The sequence below is a fragment of the Nyctereutes procyonoides genome, unplaced genomic scaffold (genome assembly GCF_905146905.1).
Source record: "Nyctereutes procyonoides isolate TBG_1078 unplaced genomic scaffold, NYPRO_anot_genome, whole genome shotgun sequence".
Lineage (NCBI taxonomy): Eukaryota > Metazoa > Chordata > Mammalia > Carnivora > Canidae > Nyctereutes > Nyctereutes procyonoides.
The window spans coordinates 70,737,450-70,756,487 of NW_026575135.1; the positions used below are offsets into that span (position 1 = coordinate 70,737,450).

The 19,038-nt window shown below is 41.8% G+C and overlaps 1 protein-coding gene and 1 long non-coding RNA gene across 10 annotated transcripts in view; one reads left to right on the top strand and one right to left on the bottom strand.

Moving 5' to 3' along the window:
• LOC129494752 (uncharacterized) overlaps positions 1–19,038 on the bottom strand; it is a 65,621-nt gene that overhangs the window by 15,147 nt on the left and 31,436 nt on the right. The window contains exons 2-3 of the long non-coding RNA XR_008661398.1: positions 6,411–6,520; positions 5,749–6,045 (exon numbers count right to left, since the gene is read on the bottom strand). This is a non-coding gene — a long non-coding RNA (uncharacterized LOC129494752). The remainder of the gene's footprint in view (positions 1–5,748; positions 6,046–6,410; positions 6,521–19,038) is intronic.
• The window catches only part of ZFP2 (ZFP2 zinc finger protein), a 28,491-nt gene continuing 27,170 nt past the window's right edge, over positions 17,718–19,038 (top strand). For 6 of the 9 annotated variants that reach the window (XR_008661397.1, XM_055301763.1, XM_055301759.1 and 3 more), the window contains exon 1: positions 17,798–17,956. The gene's annotated coding sequence lies outside the window, so the exon portion shown is untranslated. The other 3 variants (XM_055301760.1, XM_055301765.1, XM_055301767.1) reach the window with 1 other exon arrangement.

The window sequence follows — 19,038 nt, forward strand, 5'->3', positions numbered from 1 at the left end:
TTTGAGAGAAAACTTTCTGTGGGAATGCTGGACAAAGACTCAAGAGACCTGCATATTTTCCTGCCCCCATTCTGCTTCAAGTTACATAGTCTCTGGCTGTTTCAACTCTACAAATTCCACTATGTTGTTTCATCTCCTGCATTATGGTTCCTAATGGTGTAGATCAACTCAAAATTTAAAATTTTCATCTTATGCATTTTTGTGTAAACATGTTGAGATGAGCACAAAAAACTACAATGAAATCCTATTTTCATCAATCAAATTGTTAGTAACAATATTGACATATATTGTTAGATAAAATAAATTATACATTATGAACTAAAATTTTCAACCTAAAAGTCAAATTGCTTTAAGAACATAGAATAGACGGACATAATTTTCCCTATTTTTCTCCACTAAGTACATCTAAAAACCCTATACATTATATATAAAACAAACAGGGATCCCTGGGTGGCGCAGCGGTTTAGCGCCTGCCTTTGGCTCAGGGCGCGATCCTGGAGACCTGGGATCGAATCCCATGTCGGGCTGCCGGTGCATGGAGCCTGCTTCTCCCTCTGCCTGTGTCTCTGCCTCTCTCTCTCTCTCTGTGACTATCATAAATAAATAAAAATTAAAAAAAAAATGTCTCCTCATGGAGCCTTTCTTGACCATCCACTCTAAAGGAACCAATAAGCCACTCACACCCCAACGCCCTATCACTGTATTTCCTCCTTACTTCTAAATCAATCAATCAATCAATCAATCAATCAAACAGAAAAAGACTGAAAAGTGGAGAGGAGATAGGTCTAGGTAGGAACCTCAGGAATAAGAGGAATGATACGGTGATTGCAGGGTTTTTTTTTGCCTCATATGCCCCAGACTCAGAGCTAAAGAAGCAGGAACTCAGAAACACCAATAGACAGAAATAAAATATTGCAAAGCCTCAACAAGAGCATGCTTTCTTTAATCAAAGGGCTAAGGAAGGGGTACCTCTAGGAAGATAAAAAAAAAAAAAACTCCTAGACAATAACCACTCTACTCCAACCAAACAATATAGAAAAAAAAATGGTCCTATCACTATCCACAGCAGCAAAGACTGACTGAGGAGCTTAGACTTACTGACTTATAAGGCTGTAAAGAGGGGTCATAAAATCCTGCTGGGTGGTGTCAGAAAAGGCCAAGAGCTAGGACATGCATCCATCCTGGCTGGCAATAAACACCCCACTTTCTCAGCAATGATAGTGGAGACCATATGAAGAACCTGGACGTCCCTCACTCCCACTCAACAGTAAGAAAGCATCACCTACCCCTCCCTTGTGGGGTGGTATCAGAGGAGCCTACTGCAGAACGAAAACTTTCACTCAGCCTAGCAGTAATGAGGCCACAATCCCACTTTATGGTGTTATCTAAGGCCAAACAGTAGCTACAAGGCACTCTAACCTCTCAGCAAGAATAATATTAGTGAAGGCCTAGTAAAGAACTAGAAATCCCACCTCTACCAAAAGGAAACCTTTATCTCCCTGGGTATTTAAAGGGGCTAAATGGGTAAGTTGGGCTTCTACCTTCCATGGCCATAATGAAGTAGCACTTCCTCTTCCTTTGCTAGGGCAGTATCAAAGCAAGCCAGGTGACAGAAGATTCAGATAAGATCCAGAGTTTCACAGCAATATTCAAAATGTCCAGAATTCAACAAAAGACTTTTTTTTTCAAACAAAAGATTTTTATCAGACCAGGAACAAGGAAGATCACTTGAATGAAAAAAAAAGACAAGACGTAAACAAGTTGGTTACATATATTACAATAATCAAAGAAATATTTTATTTTTTAAAAAGATTATATTTATTTATTCATGAGAGACACATAGGGGCAGAGACAGGCAGAGGGAGAAGCAGGCTCCCTATGGGGAGCAGGATGTGGGACTAGATCCTGTGGCCCTAAGCCAAAGGCAGATGCTCAACCCCTGAGCCATCAGGTGTCCCTCTAACAAAGATTTTAAAGCAGCCATCATTAAAATACTTCAGTGAGCAATTATGCATGCAAATGTATGGAACAAAAAGCAGAGTCTTAGCTAAGAAATTTAAAGTCTCAGCAAAGGAATAAAAAAGAAATAAAGAAGAAACAAAAGGAAATTTTAGAATTGACAACATAGTAAGTGAAAATTTTAAAGCTTGAGTACAGGCTCAAGAGCAGAACTGGGTGAAGAGAAAAGTATCTATGGACTTAAAGTAATATAAATTATTCAATCTTAAGGAAGGAGAGAAAATAGACTGAAAAAAAATATGAAGAGAGCCTCAAGTTCTGTGGGATTATAACAAAAGATCTAACATGTCATCTGAGTGTAGAAAAGAGAGGAGAAAGAAGATTCGCCTGCAAAGTCTTTGAAGCATTTTTAGCTGAAAATTCCCAAGTTTATCAGGAGACATAAGTCTATGCATTCAAGAAGCTGAGTTAACCCTCCAAAAGCATAAAACCAAAGAAATCTATACCAAACACATCATAGTTAAACTTCTGGAAACTAAAGTCAAAGAAAAATCTTGAAAAAGGTTAGGGAGAAAAATAACACCTCGTGTATAAAGGGGAAAAAATTGAATGAAAGTAGACTTCTCATTAGAAACCTCAGAGGTACAACAAAATAAAAGAACCCTGAACCCAGAGGAATGATGTCAGCAGGCCTTCATTCTCTGACAGAGACTCTGACTAACAAAGACATGGAACAAACTGCTTTTGAGAACTCCAGAAAGCAGTTAAGATATTGCAGTACCCCAGGTGAGTGCAAAGCCAATAAGAAATGCATCGGGGTGGATGGTGAAACTGGTGACATTTTATTCACCTTAGCCACTCCCCTTGCCTGGCCTAGTAAAGCACTTTCAGGACAAAGCTCCCAACTCTCAGCTTCTACCTCGGAGGGAAAGAGATAAGTGGACCATGCAGTCAGTGTCTTGCTTTCTGGAAGCTTGCCCAAAGCCTGGTTGTTAGTATATTCAAAAGGTATGTGCAGCCATCACCATAGGCAATTTTTTAAAAATTTCTTTTTATTGGAGTTCAATTTGCCAACATATATAGCATAACACCCAGTGCTCATCCCATCAAGCGCCCCCCTCAGTGCCCGTCACCCAGTCACCTCAACCCCCTGCCTACTTCCCTTTCCACCACCCCTTCTTCATTTCCCAGAGTTAGGAGTCTCTCATGTTCTGTCACCCTCTCTGATATTTCCCACTCATTTTCTCTCCTTTCCCCTTTATTCCCTTTCACTATTTTTTATATTCCCCAAATGAATGAGACCATATGTTTGTCCTTCTCTGATTGACTTATTTCACTCAGCATAATACACCATAGGCAATTGTGGAACATTTTCATCAACAAACAAAACAAAACAATACCCCACACTCCAGCTATCACTGTCCCATTCCCTTTTATACCCCCAATCCTAAGCAACCATATATATTTAAAGATTTGTTTATTTATTTGAATCTCAAGCAGGCTCCCTGATTAGCATGGAGCCTGATGTGGGGCTGGATCCCATAACCCTGAGATCATGACCTGAGCCAAAATCAAGAGTTAGACACTTAACTGACCAAGCCACCCAGGGGCCCCGTTTTCTGTCAGTTTTTGCTTAATGTTTTTAGTGCTCTGTTATTAGGTGTGTATATGTTTTTAATTACTATACCTTCTTTTCTAATTAAGGGCTTTAATGCAAGATATATAAAGAACATTCACAGACAAATAGGTCCCCCAAAAAGATCTGAATGCTTCACCTAAGAAGATACACAGATGTTAATTAACCACATAAAAAGCTATTCAAAATTAATTATTGGGGGATCCCTGGGTGGCTCAGTGGTTTAGCGCCTGCCTTTGGCCCAGGGCGTGATCCTGGGGTCCCGGGATCGAGTCCTATATTGGGCTCCCGGCACGGAGCCTGCTTCTCCCTCTGCCTGTGTCTCTGCCTCTCTCTCTCTCTCTCTCTCTCTCTCTCTCTCTCTATCATAAATAAAAACAAAAACAAAAACAAAATTATTGGGGAAATGCAAATTATAACCACGAGACATCATCATACATCCATGTGCGCACATGCACACATATACACACATGCACCAAGAAAGCCTAAAATTTAAAAGACTGACAATGCCAAGTGCAGACAAGGATATGGTACAACCAGAACAGTCATACATTACTGAGAAGAATGCAGAATGGTTTACTCCCTTAATTATATTCTATATTCTTAATGGAATGGCTTTTTCATCACTACAAAATGTTTTTCTTCATCTCTAGTAACATTCTTTTTTTTGGGGGGGGGTGCAGAGGGAGAGGGAAAGAGAAACTCCTAAACAGGCTCCAAGCCTCCTGGAGAGCCTGATACCCAGCTTGATCTCGCAACCCTGAGATCCTGACTTGAGTTGAAATCAAGAGTTGGAGACTTCACTGACTGAGCCATCCAGGTATCCCAACATTTTTTGTCTTAAAGTCTATCTTGTCTTATATTGGTATAGCTACTCCAGCTTTAGTTTGATTATTCTCTGCATGAATATATTCATCCTTTTATATTCAATCTATTTGTATCTTTGAATCTAATATATGTTTCCTGTACACAGTATATGGTTCAATCTTGTTTTGCCTTCTCTAGACTGACAATCTCACCTTTTGAATGTGTTATAATCCATTCAAATTTAAGGCTTTTATTGACACAGTTTTATTTACAACTGTATTTTGCTTTTTTTTCCTATATGTTCTATATATTTTTTGTTCTTCTATTCATTTTACAGTAAATCGAAATTCTACAAAATATCATTTCAATTTCTATCTTTTTCACTATAATTTTTTAAGTTGTTTCTGTGGTGTTTCCTCTAGGGCTTACCTTCTACATTTTAGTTTACTAAAATCAGCTTCAGATTTTTTGTAACTTAATTCCAGGGAGATACATAATTATTCCTTTTCACCCCCTTTTGTAGCATTTCTGTTATACACACTACATCGATAAATGTTACAAATCCAACAAGTACATTGTTATGGTTATTATGTAATGTCATAACTTTTGAAGAAGCTGACAAAAGATAGGAGAATAAGCAAATATTTATAGCTTTTCTATATTAACCTCATTATTTACCATTTTTGGTTTTCATCATTTGTTTCTGTGGATTCCAGTTACTATCTTGAGTAATTTTCTTATCCCCAAAGAGCTTTGCTTCTACCTACCTTCTTTGTGCTGTTATTGACCAATATACATTTCTAAATGTTAGACCTGACAATACATTACATGCATATTATTTTATATTATTACTTTTAAATCAATTAAGAAAAAGATAAGAAATATACATATATACTATCTTCTATAATAACACAATTACTTTTTCCAGCATTCAGTTTTATCATGCCAATATAAAATTTCATTTATTTTTTAAATTTTTAAAAAAGATTTTATTTATAAATTTGAGAGAGAGGATGACCAGAGAAGGGTGAGAGGGGTAGAAGCAGACTCCCTGCTGAGCAGGAAGCCTGATGCAGGATTCAATCCCAGGACCCTAGGATCATGATCTGAGCTGAAGGCAGATACTTAACCAACTGAGACACCCAGGCCCAGGTGCTGAGGAACAACCAGAAAAGAGAGGCAGGGACAAGCTCAGAGTGTTAAGTCCTTTCCAGTCTAATGAAAATGGGATCATGGGCAGAAGCTGGTCTCATAATTCTCCACCCTACTCAGGGCACCATGTAGTGGCTGGGTCAGTCCTTGTTGGTCACTAAAGGGCCATAAAGTAGAATTTAGAAGAGACTTACCTGAGGAGACCTTTCCTCCCAGTTCTGGCCCAGGGTCTGTTGCAGGGCTTCTCCATAAGGATGGGCCAGGGTTCATTTGTCAGCCTCCTGTATAGTCAGTCTGTTGTAAATTCTGTGAATGCATCAGCATCAGGGGACATTGTTGCTACTCTTCTTTATGGCCCTGGGCTTGGGCACAAAGTGATTATCCTTGTCAGGATGTGATTCTTCTTCCTTGACTCAAGATGAAACTCCTTTCCAAGGATTTCCCCATTCTTGTAGGAAACTCTGAATTTCCTGGTGTTGCCAAGCACTGGCCTGGAAGGGACAGAAAATGTGGATGCACCTTGTCATGACTCAGTCTGTATATTTGGGTGATTTTCAGACACTGTCCTTCTACAGTGATAAGGCCCACACATTCCTTTAGGTCTGCTGGTGGGAGGTGAGAAATCCGTAAATGGGAAGATCAGGAACTAGCATCACTGGGCAAAGTAATGTCCAATCCCCATACTCAAACCTGTCAGAAAGCATCTGTGTGTCTGGATATTATTCAAGTTCATGAATGAAAAAAATATGAAAACTGACTAAACAAAGGGATTCTGACTAAGGAATTCCTGGCCTGGAGGGGCTCTTCCTTTGTTTCAGGGAATGTGATAGGTGTCCTTGTAAGGGACCTCATTTACCTTCCACTCTGTGGGCAAAGACAGAGCTCTAGGTACCCAGAGTCAGGCCTGTTATCCATGGAGCTGCCCTGTGGGCCAGGACGGAACATAGGGACGGTGAAGGTCCTAGGCTGGGGTGGGAGAGACAGAGAAAAAGAAAAGTGGCTGTTAGATTGTTGTCACCTTAAGATTTTTATTTTTATTTTTTTATTTTTATTTATTTATTTTTTATTTATTTATGATAGTCTCACACACACACACACACACACAGAGAGAGAGAGAGAGAGAGAGAGAGAGAGAGAGAGAGAGAGAGAGAGGCAGAGACAGAAGCAGGCTCCATGCACTGGGAGCCCGATGTGGGATTCGATCCCGGGTCTCCAGGATTGCGCCCTGGGCCAAAGGCAGGTGCCAATGCCTTAAGATTTTTTCACCTAGCATCCATCCATGCTGTCACACATGGCTTGAGCTTATCCTTTTTCATGGATGAGTAATAATCCATTGTGTATATATGGTGCCTTTTCCTTATCCATTCATCTATCAGTGATGGACACTTGGGCTGTTTCCATATCTTGGCTCTTGTAAATAATGCTGTAGTGACCATAGGGGTGCATGTATCTTTTCAGGTTAGTGTTTTGGTTTTCTTTGGGCAAATACCCAATAGTGGAAATATTGGATCATAAGGTATTTCTACTTTTAATTTTTGTGGAAACTCGTGCTGTTTTCCACAGTGGTTGCACCAGTTTGCATTCCCGCCAACAGTGTAAGAGGGTTCCTTAAGTCAGCCATATAATTTCACTCATATGTGGCATCTAAAAAAAAAAAAAAAAAACCAAAAAAACAAAAACAGGGTGCCTGAGTGGCTCAGTGGTTGAGCATCTGCCTTTGGCTCAGGTCATGATCCTGGGGTCCTGGGATAGAGTCCTGCATTGGGCTCCCTGCAGGGAGTCTGCTTCTCCCTCTCCCTCTGCCTATGTCTCTGCCACTTTCTCTGTGTCTCTCATGAAGAAATAAATATTTTTAAAAAGTAAATAAAAAGGAGGCGGGGCAAGATGGCGGAAGAGTAGGGTCCCCAAGTCACCTATCCCTGCCAACTTACTTAGATAACTTTCAAATCATCCTGAAAACCTATGAATTCGGCCTGAGATTTAAAGAGAGAACAGCTGGAACGCTACAGTGAAAAGAGTTCGTGCTTCTATCAAGGTAGGAAGACGGAAAAAAATAAAGAAATAAAAAAGCATCCAAGGGGGAGGGGCCCCCCGCGAGGAGCTGGGCTAAGGCCCCACGGGGAGTGCCCCCAGGACAGGAGAGCCAGTCCCAGAGCAGAAACTTTACCAATCTTCCCAGATGGAAAGGCGCTCGCAGGGAGCTCGAACAGGATCCCAGGAGGGGCAGGGATATCCTCAGGCTCCCAGGGGTCACTAACAGAGGAACTGTGCCCCGGGGGAGAGCACACCACACAATGCAGACCGAACTCCCTAAAGAGCTGGAGCGCGCCCCCGGTGGGGCCCTGGGAGCAGCTCAGGTGGTGGCTCCGTGCAGAGGGGGCTGCGCAGCCCCGAGCATGATTCCTGTGGTGCAGGCCCCGGAGTCAAGGGCGCTGGGGGACACAGCCCAAGATCCAGCATTCCCCGGGACAGGCAGAGGCCAGGAGGACACAGGACAGCAAGGGTGCTCCTGCCGCCGGGCGCCCCCAAGCTGTGCAGATCGGCGCCCCCGTCCCCCCGCCCCCAGAGCATCCAGGCCCCTGCGGACTGGGAGCCCCTGCGGATTGGGAGTTGCCATAGTTACTACGGGAGCTGACTCCAGAGCTGGAGAGCTGGCCGCCGCCACTGTTGTTCTTCCTCCTGGTGTCACCTTGTACCTGGGACTGAGCAGGGGCCTCACATGATGAACAGCTCCCACTGAGCCGTGCACCTGGCAGGGGCTGGACAGCTCCCCCAGGTGCACACACCTGAGAATCAGGCACAGCAGGCCCCTCCCCCAGAAGACCAGCTGGAAGGACAGGGAAAAGCAAGTTATTGACCAAGCAGCCCTGGAGAGTTCCAGGGGAAGTAGAGGGATTTACACTATATACAATCAGAGGATACTCCCCCTTGTTTTTTGTTTTGTTTGTGTCCCCCCCCCCCCCGCTTTTTCTTTCTCTCTTTTTCTCCGTTTTACAGTACAACTTGCTTTTGGCCACTCTGCACTGAGCAAAATGACTAGAAGGAAAAAGTCACCACAAAAGAAAGAATCAGAAACACTACTCTCTCCCACAGAGTTACAAAATTTGGATTACAATTCAATGTCAGAAAGCCAATTCAGAAGCACAATTATAAAGCTACTGGTGGCTCCAGAAAAAAGCATAAATGATTCAAGAGACTTCATGACTGCAGAATTTAGATCTAATCAGGCCGAAATTAAAAATCAATTAAATGAGATGCAATCCAAACTGGAGGTCCTAATGATGAGGGTTAATGAGGTAGAAGAACGAGTGAGTGACGTAGAAGACAAGTTAATGGCAAGGAAGGAAGCTGAGGAAAAATGAGAAAAACAATTAAAAGATCATGAGGATAGGTTAAGGGAAATAAATCACAGCCTCAGAAGGAAAAAATCTACGTTTAATTGGGGTTCCCGAGGGGGCCAAAAGGGACAGAGGTCCAGAAAGTGTATTTGAACAAATCATAGCTGATAACTTCCCTAACTTGGGAAGGGAAATAGGCATTCAGATCCAGGAGATAGAGAGATTTCCCCCCTAAAATCAATAAAAACCGCTCAACACCTCAACATTTAATAGTGAAACTTGCAAATCCAAAGATAAAGAGAAGATCCTTAAGCAGCAAGAGACAAGAGATCTCTAACCTTTATGGGGAGAAGTATTAGGTTAGGGTTAGTATTAGGGTCCTAAATGAGAAGAACATGCAGCCAAGAATACTTTATCCAGCAAGGCTCTCATTCAGAATAGAAGGAGAGATAAAAAGCTTCTAAGATAGGCAGAACCTGAAAGAATATGTGACCACCAAACCAGCTCTCCAAGAAATATTAAGGGGGACTCTGTAAAACAGGAAGTCCAAGGAAACAATCCAAAAAAACAGGGACTTAATAGGTATCATGATGACACTTAATTCATATCTTTCAATAGTAGCTCCGAACGTGAGTGGGCTTAATGACTCCATCAAAGGTGCAGTGTTTCAGACGGGATAAAAAGGCAAGACCCATTATTTGCTGTCTACAAGAGAATCATTTTAGACCTAAGAACACCTACAGCCTGAAAATAAAAAGTTGGAGAACAATTTACCATTCAAATGGTCCTCAAAAAAAGCAGGGGTAGCCATCCTTATATCAGATAAATTAAAGTTTATCCCAAAGACTGTAGTAAGAGATGAAGAGGGACACTATATCATACTTAAAGGATCTATCCAACAAGAGGACCTAACAATCATGAATATTTATGCCCTGAATGTGGGAGCTGCCAAATATATCAATCAATTAATAACCAAATTTAAGCCATACTTATATAATAATACACTTATACTTGGTGACTTGAACACAGCGCTTTCTATAATCGACAGAACTTCTAAGCACAACATCTCCGGAGAAACAAGAGCTTTAAATGATACACTGGACCAGATGGATTTCACAGATATTTATAGAACTTTACATCCAAACGCAACTGAATACACAATCTTCTCAAGTGCACATGGAACTTTCTCCAGAATAGACCACATACTGGGTCACAAATAATGTCTTAACCAATCCCAAAGGTTGGGATTGTCCCCTGCATATTTTCAGACCATAATGCTTTGAAACTAGAACTAAATCACAAGAAAGTTTGGAAATATTTCAAACACGTGGAGGTTAAGGACCATCCTGCTAAAAGATGAAAGGGTCAACCAGGAAAGTAGAGAAGGATTAAAAAGAGTCATAGAAACTAATGAGAATGAAGAATACAACCATTCAAAATCTTTGGGATACAGCAAAAGCAGTCCTGAGGGAGAAATACATTACAATACAAGCATCCATCCAGAAACTGGAAAGAACTCAAATACAAAAGCTACTCTTGCACCTAAAAGAGCTGGAGAAAAAACAGCAAATAGATCTTACACCCAGCAGAAGAAGAGAATTAGTAAAGTTTCAAGCGGAACTCAATGAAATAGAGACCAGAAGAACTGTGGAACAGATCAACAAAACCAGGAGTTGGTTCTTTGAAAGAATTAATAAAATAAATCAACCATTAGCCAGCCTTATTAAAAAGAAGAGAGAAAAGACTCAAATTAATAAAATCATGAATGAGAAAGGAGAGATCACAACCAATACCAAGGAAATACAAACGATTTTAAAAACTTATTATGAGCAGCTATACGCCTATAAATTAGGCAATCTAGAAGAAATGATGCATTTTTGGAAAACCACAAACTACCAAACTGGAACAGGAAGAAATAGAAAACCTGAACAGGCTGATAACAAGGGAGGGAATTGAAGCAGTCATCAAAAACCTCTCAAGACACAAAAGTCCAGGGCCACATGCCTTCCCAGGGGAATTCTATCAAACGTTTAAAGAAGAAACCATACCTATTCTACTAAAGCTGTTTGGAAAGATAGAAAGAGATGGAGTACTTCCAAACTTGTTCTATGAGGCCAGCATCACCTTAATTCCAAAACCAGACAAAGACCCCACCAAAAAGGAGAATTATAGACCAATATCCCTGAGAAACACGGATGCAAAAATTCTCAACAAGATACTAGCCAACAGGATCCAACAATACATTAAGAAGATTATTCACCATGACCAAGTGGGATTTATAACTGGGATGCAAGGCTGGTTCAACACTCGTAAAGCCATCAACGTGATTCATCATATCAGCAAGAGAAAAAACAAGAACCATATGATCCTCTCAATAGATGCAGAGAAAGCATTTGACAAAATACAGCATCTATTCCTGATCAAAATTCTTCATAGTGTAGGGATAGAGGAAACATTCCTCAACATCTTAAAAGTGATCTACGAAAAGCCCAAGGCCATTATCATTCTCAATAGGGAAACACTGGGAGCCTTTCCCCTAAGATCAGGAACACGACAAGGATGTCCACTCTCACCACTGCTATTCAACATAGTACTAGAAGTCCTAGCCTCAGCAATCAAGCAACAAAAAGAAATAAAAGGCATTCAAATTGGCAAAGAAGAAGTCAAACTCCCCCTCTTTGCAGATTACATGATACTGTACATAGAAAACCCAAAAGCCTCCACCCCAAGATTGCTAGAACTCATCCAGCAACTTGGCAGTGTGGCAGGATACAAAATCAATGCCCAGAAGTCAGTGGCATTTCTATACACTAACAATGAGACTGAAGAAAGAGAAATTAAGGAGTCAATCCCATTTACAATTGCACCCAAAAGCATAAGATACCTAGGAATAAACCTAACCAAAGAGGTAAAGGATCTATACCCTCAAAACTACAGAACACTTCTGAAAGAAATTGAGGAAGACACAAAGAGATGGAAAAATATTCTATGCTCATGGAATGGAAGAATTAATATAATTTTTAATAAATTAATTTTTTTTGGTGTTCAATTTACCAACATACAAAATAACACCCAGTGCTCATCCCGTCAAGTGCCCCCCTCAGTGCCCGTCACCCATTCACCCCCACCCCCCGCCCTCCTCCCCTTCCACCACCCCTAGTTCGTTTCCCAGAGTTAGGAGTCTTTATGTTCTGTCTCCCTTTCTGATATTTCCCACACATTTCTTCTCTCTTCCCTTCTATTCCCTTTCACTATTATTCATATTCCCCAAATGAATGAGAACATACACTGTTTGTCCTTCTCCGATTGACTTACTTCACTCAGCATAATACCCTCCAGTTCCATCCACGTTGAAGCAAATGGTGGGTAGTTGTCGTGTCTAATGGCTGAGGAATATTCCATTTTATACATAAACCACATCTTCTTTATCCATTCATCTTTCGATGGACACCGAGGCTCCTTCCACAGTTCGACTATTGTGGACATGGCTGCTAGAAACATCGGGGTGCAGGTGTCCCGGCGTTTCATTGCATCTGAATCTTTGGGGTAAATCCCTAACAGTGCAATTGCTGGGTCGTAGGGCAGGTCTATTTTTAACTCTTTGAGGAACCTCCACACAGTTTTCCAGAGTGGCTGCACCAGTTCACATTCCCACCAACAGTGTAAGAGTGTTCCCTTTTCTCCCCATCCTCTCCAACATTTGTTGTTTCCTGCCTTGTTAATTTTCCCCATTGGAAGAATTAATATTGTGAAAATGTCAATGTTACCCAGGGCAATTTACACATTTAATTCAATCCCTATCAAAATCCCATGGACTTTCTTCAAAGAGTTGGAATAAATCATCTTAAGATTTGTGTGGAATCAGAAAAGACCCCAAATAGCTAGGGGAATATAACAAAGAAAGCCAGAAAAAAGAAAAGAAAAAAGAAAAGAAAGAAAAAAGAAAGAAAAGAAAAGAAAAGAAAAGAAAAGAAAAGAAAAGAAAAGAAAACCAGAGCTGGGGGCATCACAATGCCAGATTTCAGGTTGTACTACAAACCTGTAATCATCAAGACAGTGTGGTACTGGCACCAAAAACAGACACATAGATTAATTGAACAGAATAGAGAATCCACAAGTGGACCCTCAACTCTATGGTCAGCTAATATTCGACAAAGCACGAAAGACTATCCACTGGAAAAAAGATAGTCTCTTCAATAAAGGGTGCTGGGAAAATTGGACAGCCATGTGCAGAAGAATGAAAACAGACCATTCTCTTACACCATACACAAAGATAAACTAAAAATGGATGAAAGATCTAAATGTGAGACAATCCATTAAAATCCTAGAGGAGAACACAGGCAACACCCTTTTTGAACTTGGCCACAGTAACTTCTTGCAAGAGACATGTATGAAGGCAAGGGAAACCAAAGCAAAAATGAACTATTGGGAATTGATCAAGATAAAAAGCTTCTGCACAGCAAAAGAAACAGTCAACAAAACTCAAAGACAACCTACAGAATGGGAGAAGATATTTGCAAATGACGTATCAGATAAAGGGCTAGTTTCCAAGATCTATAAAGAACTTATTAAACTCAACAGCAAAGAAACAAACAATCCAATCATGAAATGGGCAAAAGACATGAAGAGAAATCTCACAGAGGAAGACATAGACATGGCCAACATGCACGTGAGAAAATGCTCTGCACCACTTGCCATCAGGGAAATACAAATCAAAACCACAATGAGATACCACCTCACACCAGTGAGAATGGGGAAAATTAACAAGATGGGTAACAACCTATGTTGGAGAGGATGTGGAGAAAGGGGAACCCTCTTGCACTGTTGGCGAGAATGTGAACTGGTGCAGCCACTCTGGAAAACTGTGTGGAGGTTCCTCAAAGAGTTAAAAATAGACCTGCCCTACGACCCAGCAATTGCACTGTTAGGGATTTACCCCAAACATACAGATGCAGTGAAACGCCGGGACACCTGCACCCCGATGTTTCTAGCAGCCATGTCCACAATAGTCGAACTGTGGAAGGAGCCTCGGTGTCCATCGAAAGATGAATGGATAAAGAAGATGTGGTTTATGTATACAATGGAATATTCCTCAGCCATTAGAAACGACAAATACCCACTATTTGCTTCGACGTGGATGGACCTGGAGGGTATTATGCTGAGTGAAATAAGTCAATCGGAAAAGGACAAACATTATATGGTCTCATTCCTTTGGGGAATATAAGAAATAGTGAAAGGGAATAAAGGGAAAGGAGAGAAAATGAGTGAAAATATTAGTGAGGGTGACAAAACATGAGACACCTAACTCTGGGAAATGAACAAGGGGTAGTGGAAGGGGAGGTTGGCAGGGGATTGGGGTGACTGGGTGATGGGCACTGAGGGGGGCACTTGATGGGACGAGCACTTGGGTGTTATGCTGTATGTTGGCAATTGAACTTCAATAAAAATACTTTTTTAAAGTAAATAAAAAATAAACAAAAACACATGAATAAGCAAACAAAAAGTATCAGACCTATAAATAGAACAAACTGATGGGTAGGGGGCAGATGAATGGGCAAAATAGGTGAAGGGGAGTGGGAGATATTGTATTCTAGTTATGGGATAAGACAGGTATAAATGGCACAGAATAAGGAATATACTCAATGATAAGATAATAGCATTATATGGTGATAGATGGTAGCTACACTTGTGAACCCAGCATAATGTAAAGACTTGTCAAATCGCTATATTAATACATGAGACTAATGTAACATTGTGTCAACTGTACTCAAGTTGGAGAAAAAATATTGAAAAAATAAAAATTAAAAAAATAAAAGATACTTTTAATGTGTGGCAACCTATTAATGTCTTACCTGGGAATCTGTTAAAATATGGAAAATTGCAGTAATGAAAATAATCTAATGTTCCAGAAAGTAAGCTAGAATCATGTCATTTTAAGGTAATAAAGAATCTCAAGTTTCTCCTTAAGCCTGTGATGAAAGCACAGGATCCAGACTTCCAGCACCAGATGAGTAAAAAACCAGATGAACTCCATGTGACTTAGTAACAGGAGTATAGCACAGTGTCTGGAGGCAGGAACTGAGGAACAGGAGCCCGGTGGATGCCCCAGATCAGAGCTGTGGAGCTCCCAGGATGCAGTGAGTAGGGGGATCCAGGCAGAGAACAGGGTGTCCCCCTGAGTTAAGGAAACAGGGATGAGAATTCAAGGAGGGAAGGGCAGTCTCGGGTCCAAGTATCAAGGAGGTACTTGCTGCAATGAGGGGCAGTTGAACAAAATCAGAGGAGTCTGATCAGAGTTTGGTAAAAGAATTTGTTAGCACAACTGGCCCAATCTCTAAATATTCCCTTTTATCTAAATTTTTAAAGAAGTTTCTGGTCTTTTAAAAAATGTGTAATTGAGGGGGTGCCTGGGTGGCTCGGTTAAGTCACCACCTCTTGATTTCGGCTCAGGTCATGGGATCCAGCGAGGTTCTGCGTGCTCAGCAGGGAGCTGGAGCCCGCTTGAGGTTCTCTCCCTCTCCTTCTGCTACTCCCCCTGCTTGTGTTCTCTTTCTCTAAAATAAATAAATCTTTAAAAACAATGTCTAATTGGCATTGTTGTGAAATTATGTGGTTTTTATGATCCCAATTCTTTGAAATGTTTGAGACTACTTCATAGCTTAGCATTAGGTCATTTTTTAAAAAAACGTGATTAAAAATGTGTTTTCATTAATTTTTGAATGTAGAATTCTATATATTTATTAAAGTAAACACATTAATTGTGCTATTCAAAAATTCCATATTTTAGTGCCATGGGGGGGTGGGTAGCTTTTCTACCAGTTACTGATAATGACAGGTTAAAAATACATCTGTAATGGATTTGTCAATTCTTCTGTCAATTTTTGCTTTATATATTTTGAAGCTATATTGTTATAGCTTCAAAACTATGAGTTTATTTTCTCTTGGTGAAATAACTTTTTATTGTTATGTAATTACCTTCCCTACCTCTTTTTTTTTAACTTATTTATTCATGAGAGACACACAGAGAGAGAGAGAGGCAGAGACGCAGGCAGAGGGAGAAGCAGGCTTCATGCAGGGAGCCTGATGTGGGATTCGATCCTGGGTCTCTAGCATCATGCCCTGGGCTAAAGGCAGGCGCTAAACCGTTGAGCCACCCGGGCTGCCCACCTTTCCTACTTCTAGTAATATTTTTTTAACATGTTATTTCTTATAGAACTAAATGTAGCCACATGAATTTACTTTGGCCAATATTTGTCAGGTGTGCCGTTTTCCAACATTCTACTTTTAAGATGTGTGTATCCTTGTTTTATCATATGTTTTTTTTTTAAAATTTTTTTATTTATTATCATATGTTTTTAAATATCTAGTTTTATAGTTTGGAAAGTTCAGTCCATGTGCATATCTAGTGACTACTGATAGACCTGGATTTATCGCTGCCATCTCCTTATGTACATTTGTCCAAATTTTTGTTCGTTTTTTTGTGTGTATGTGGTTTACTTTATTTGTCCTCCCTCTCCCCTCTATACCTCTGCATACTTATTTGGAAATTGCACACTCCATATTGTGAGTTTTATCAAGGACAGTTTCTCTATAGCAGAACAACTATGATGAATATGTTCATGTAGTTTCTAATTTAAGAATGACCTGTAGTGGTGGAGAAAGCGGTTCAAGGTTTTGGTATTATTGTAGTGATAGATTTTTACTTGGTTTGGTGCTATCTGGGTTACTTTAGCCTTATTAAAGGAATCATGAAGATTTTCATATTTTTCAGTATTTTGCAATAGTTCAGACAGCTCTCAAAAGGGAATAAAGTTAGTTAAATAAAGAAAGGTATCAATTAAAAGTAGTAAAGAAATACTTTACTCAGTACTACTCCAACAGAGGAGAGCGGCTTCAGTAAAATTGAATTCAACTCCCAATACAGCAAGGAGAGTTGCGGACGGACAGAAGCAACAAGCAGAGTAAGGGGGTGAGTGGATGGAAAAGTACCAAAAGGAGACTGCAAAACTGGGGGATTCTTGCGAACCTGTCTCAATAGGATTTTTGGTAAAGGCAGCCCAAGGACGTAGACATCAAAAGTAGGGGAAAAGGCATTTGATCAGATACCCAGAATGGGGCATCTTCCTAAACTGACTTAGCCGGATGCTCGGTAAAACGAAGGCTCCGCAGGCTAGGGACTGGGCCCAATAGGGCCTAGTAGAACGAGCACTCAGAGGAAACTGTCTGAAGTTTGGTCAAGTCTCTGTCACAGCAATAGAAAGGCAGAAGAAATCAGCGGTTACCTTTATAAAACCAAGCATTACAATCTACGCTACCATATTTATGTGGCCCGAATGTCATCTATTTCTCCAAGTTCCAGCGACAGATCCAGCTGAAGGGACTCGGCCATGTTTTTAATTGGAAACGTTCGCTGCATTGTACGCTGCGCTAGTGGTGGGCACCCAGCGTAGCGCCCGACACTGAGCTCGGGTGGGGTACAGTGATCCCTGTCCACGGAGCGCCCACTCTGTGTACGGCTTACGGTTACTACCTTCCGACCACTGTGCAAGGGTCTCGTTATTTCCAAGAGGAAAGTGAGGCTTAGTTAAGGCTCTAACGAGGAGGGACTTCCTCGGGGTAGCCGGACAAGGTCGTCACGCAGTCCTCTTCCAGCTTCCCGAGACGAAAATCCACCAACGCCAAGGAGCCGAGTGGAAGCCAGCCGGAGGCCATTAGGCCATTCGGGTCCTTCCCCTGGAAAGTCTCACCGTTCCGCGGGCTCGCGCCTGCGCGCTCCAACGGCCGCGCCGCTCCCCTGCGGCCTTGTGGGAAATGTAGTCTGGCGCCCTGGACGCAGGCGCCGGCAGGGCTGCGTTCGCACTGGTGGCTCCCGCTCCGCCGCGAGAGGGTGAGTGTGGGGCCACGGTGAGACGCACCATATTGGGGTGGCGCCGGGCGGAGGACCAGGCAGGAGGCCGGGAGGACCAGGACCGCTGGGCGAGGCCCCGGAGGGGCGGGGCCGGCGGCGGATGGGCCGGGGGCCGCGTCCTCTCTTCCCTGCGCGGCGCTGGGCCGCTCGCTCCAGGTGCGCGCTGTCTCGCCCCGGGATCCGGGCGGGGTAGGAACACCCAGAGCGGAGGGCCGCCACCTGTCGGGAGCGGCGAGGGCGGGGGACCTGGTGCGACCGTCCCAGGCCCGAGGGCTCCACCCTGCCGCGGGCTTTCCCCGGGCCCGGCTTCGGAAGTCTCGGGCGGTGCTGCTCCCGGTGCGCGGTCAGGGCTGCAGCACCTGCCCTTTGTGTCCGCCTCCTTTGGCGGACGCGCCCTCTGTGATCTCCGACCCCGAGCGGCGCTGGCGCCCGCTCCCCTTCACTGTCTCCTGAGAATGGGGAGGCCCACCCGTGCAGATTTCTATTTCAGGGAATCCTTTCTTTTTTTAAAGCAATTTTTTCTCCGCCCCTCCCACCCCCCAAAAATAAAGTTCCCTATAGGAAAACTAGAAAATTCAGAGGAGCATGAAGAAACAAATTATATGAAAACTCAAAATCTGCATGTTGGCATATATAAACATAGAAAGGCTTTGTTTTTACACAAAGATGTGGACATTAGTGTCCTTTTCTCTATTTATTTTTAAAACTGCGATTTGAAATACATTTGGAAAGGTTTTAAGGTGCAGAAATAATAAGTTCCACGATTTTTTACAAATGTTTTTATCTACGTAAATACCAATCGGACCAGGTGGAGAATAAACTTTTTAAAAAACAATATTTTGAAAACATCGAGTTTTACCAGTTTTTAAAAACAACTGTCATTTTAAAGAGTGTGAGAAAACTATGTCTGTGCCATATTCAATCCTCCCTTTAAGGCCTTTATATTCTTTCTCAGGTTTTTTTTTTACCCCCCTCATGTTAAAAACAATATAGGCCATCTGGCTGCATACATCTTTGCACTCCAGTCTCATTCTTTAAATCTCTTTGGATGAAACTTCAGAGTCATACTGTAAGGCTTTTGATACCCTCTGTCTTACTCCAGAAAAGCAGTAGTTTATGAACATTTGCAATGTAAAGGGTGCCTGATGGACCCACAAGTCTGGGTGTTCCTATTCAACTTTCTGAGAGGTGCAAACTATAGGGTTGTTTAAGTTTGTTTTCAACACTAATGAATATTT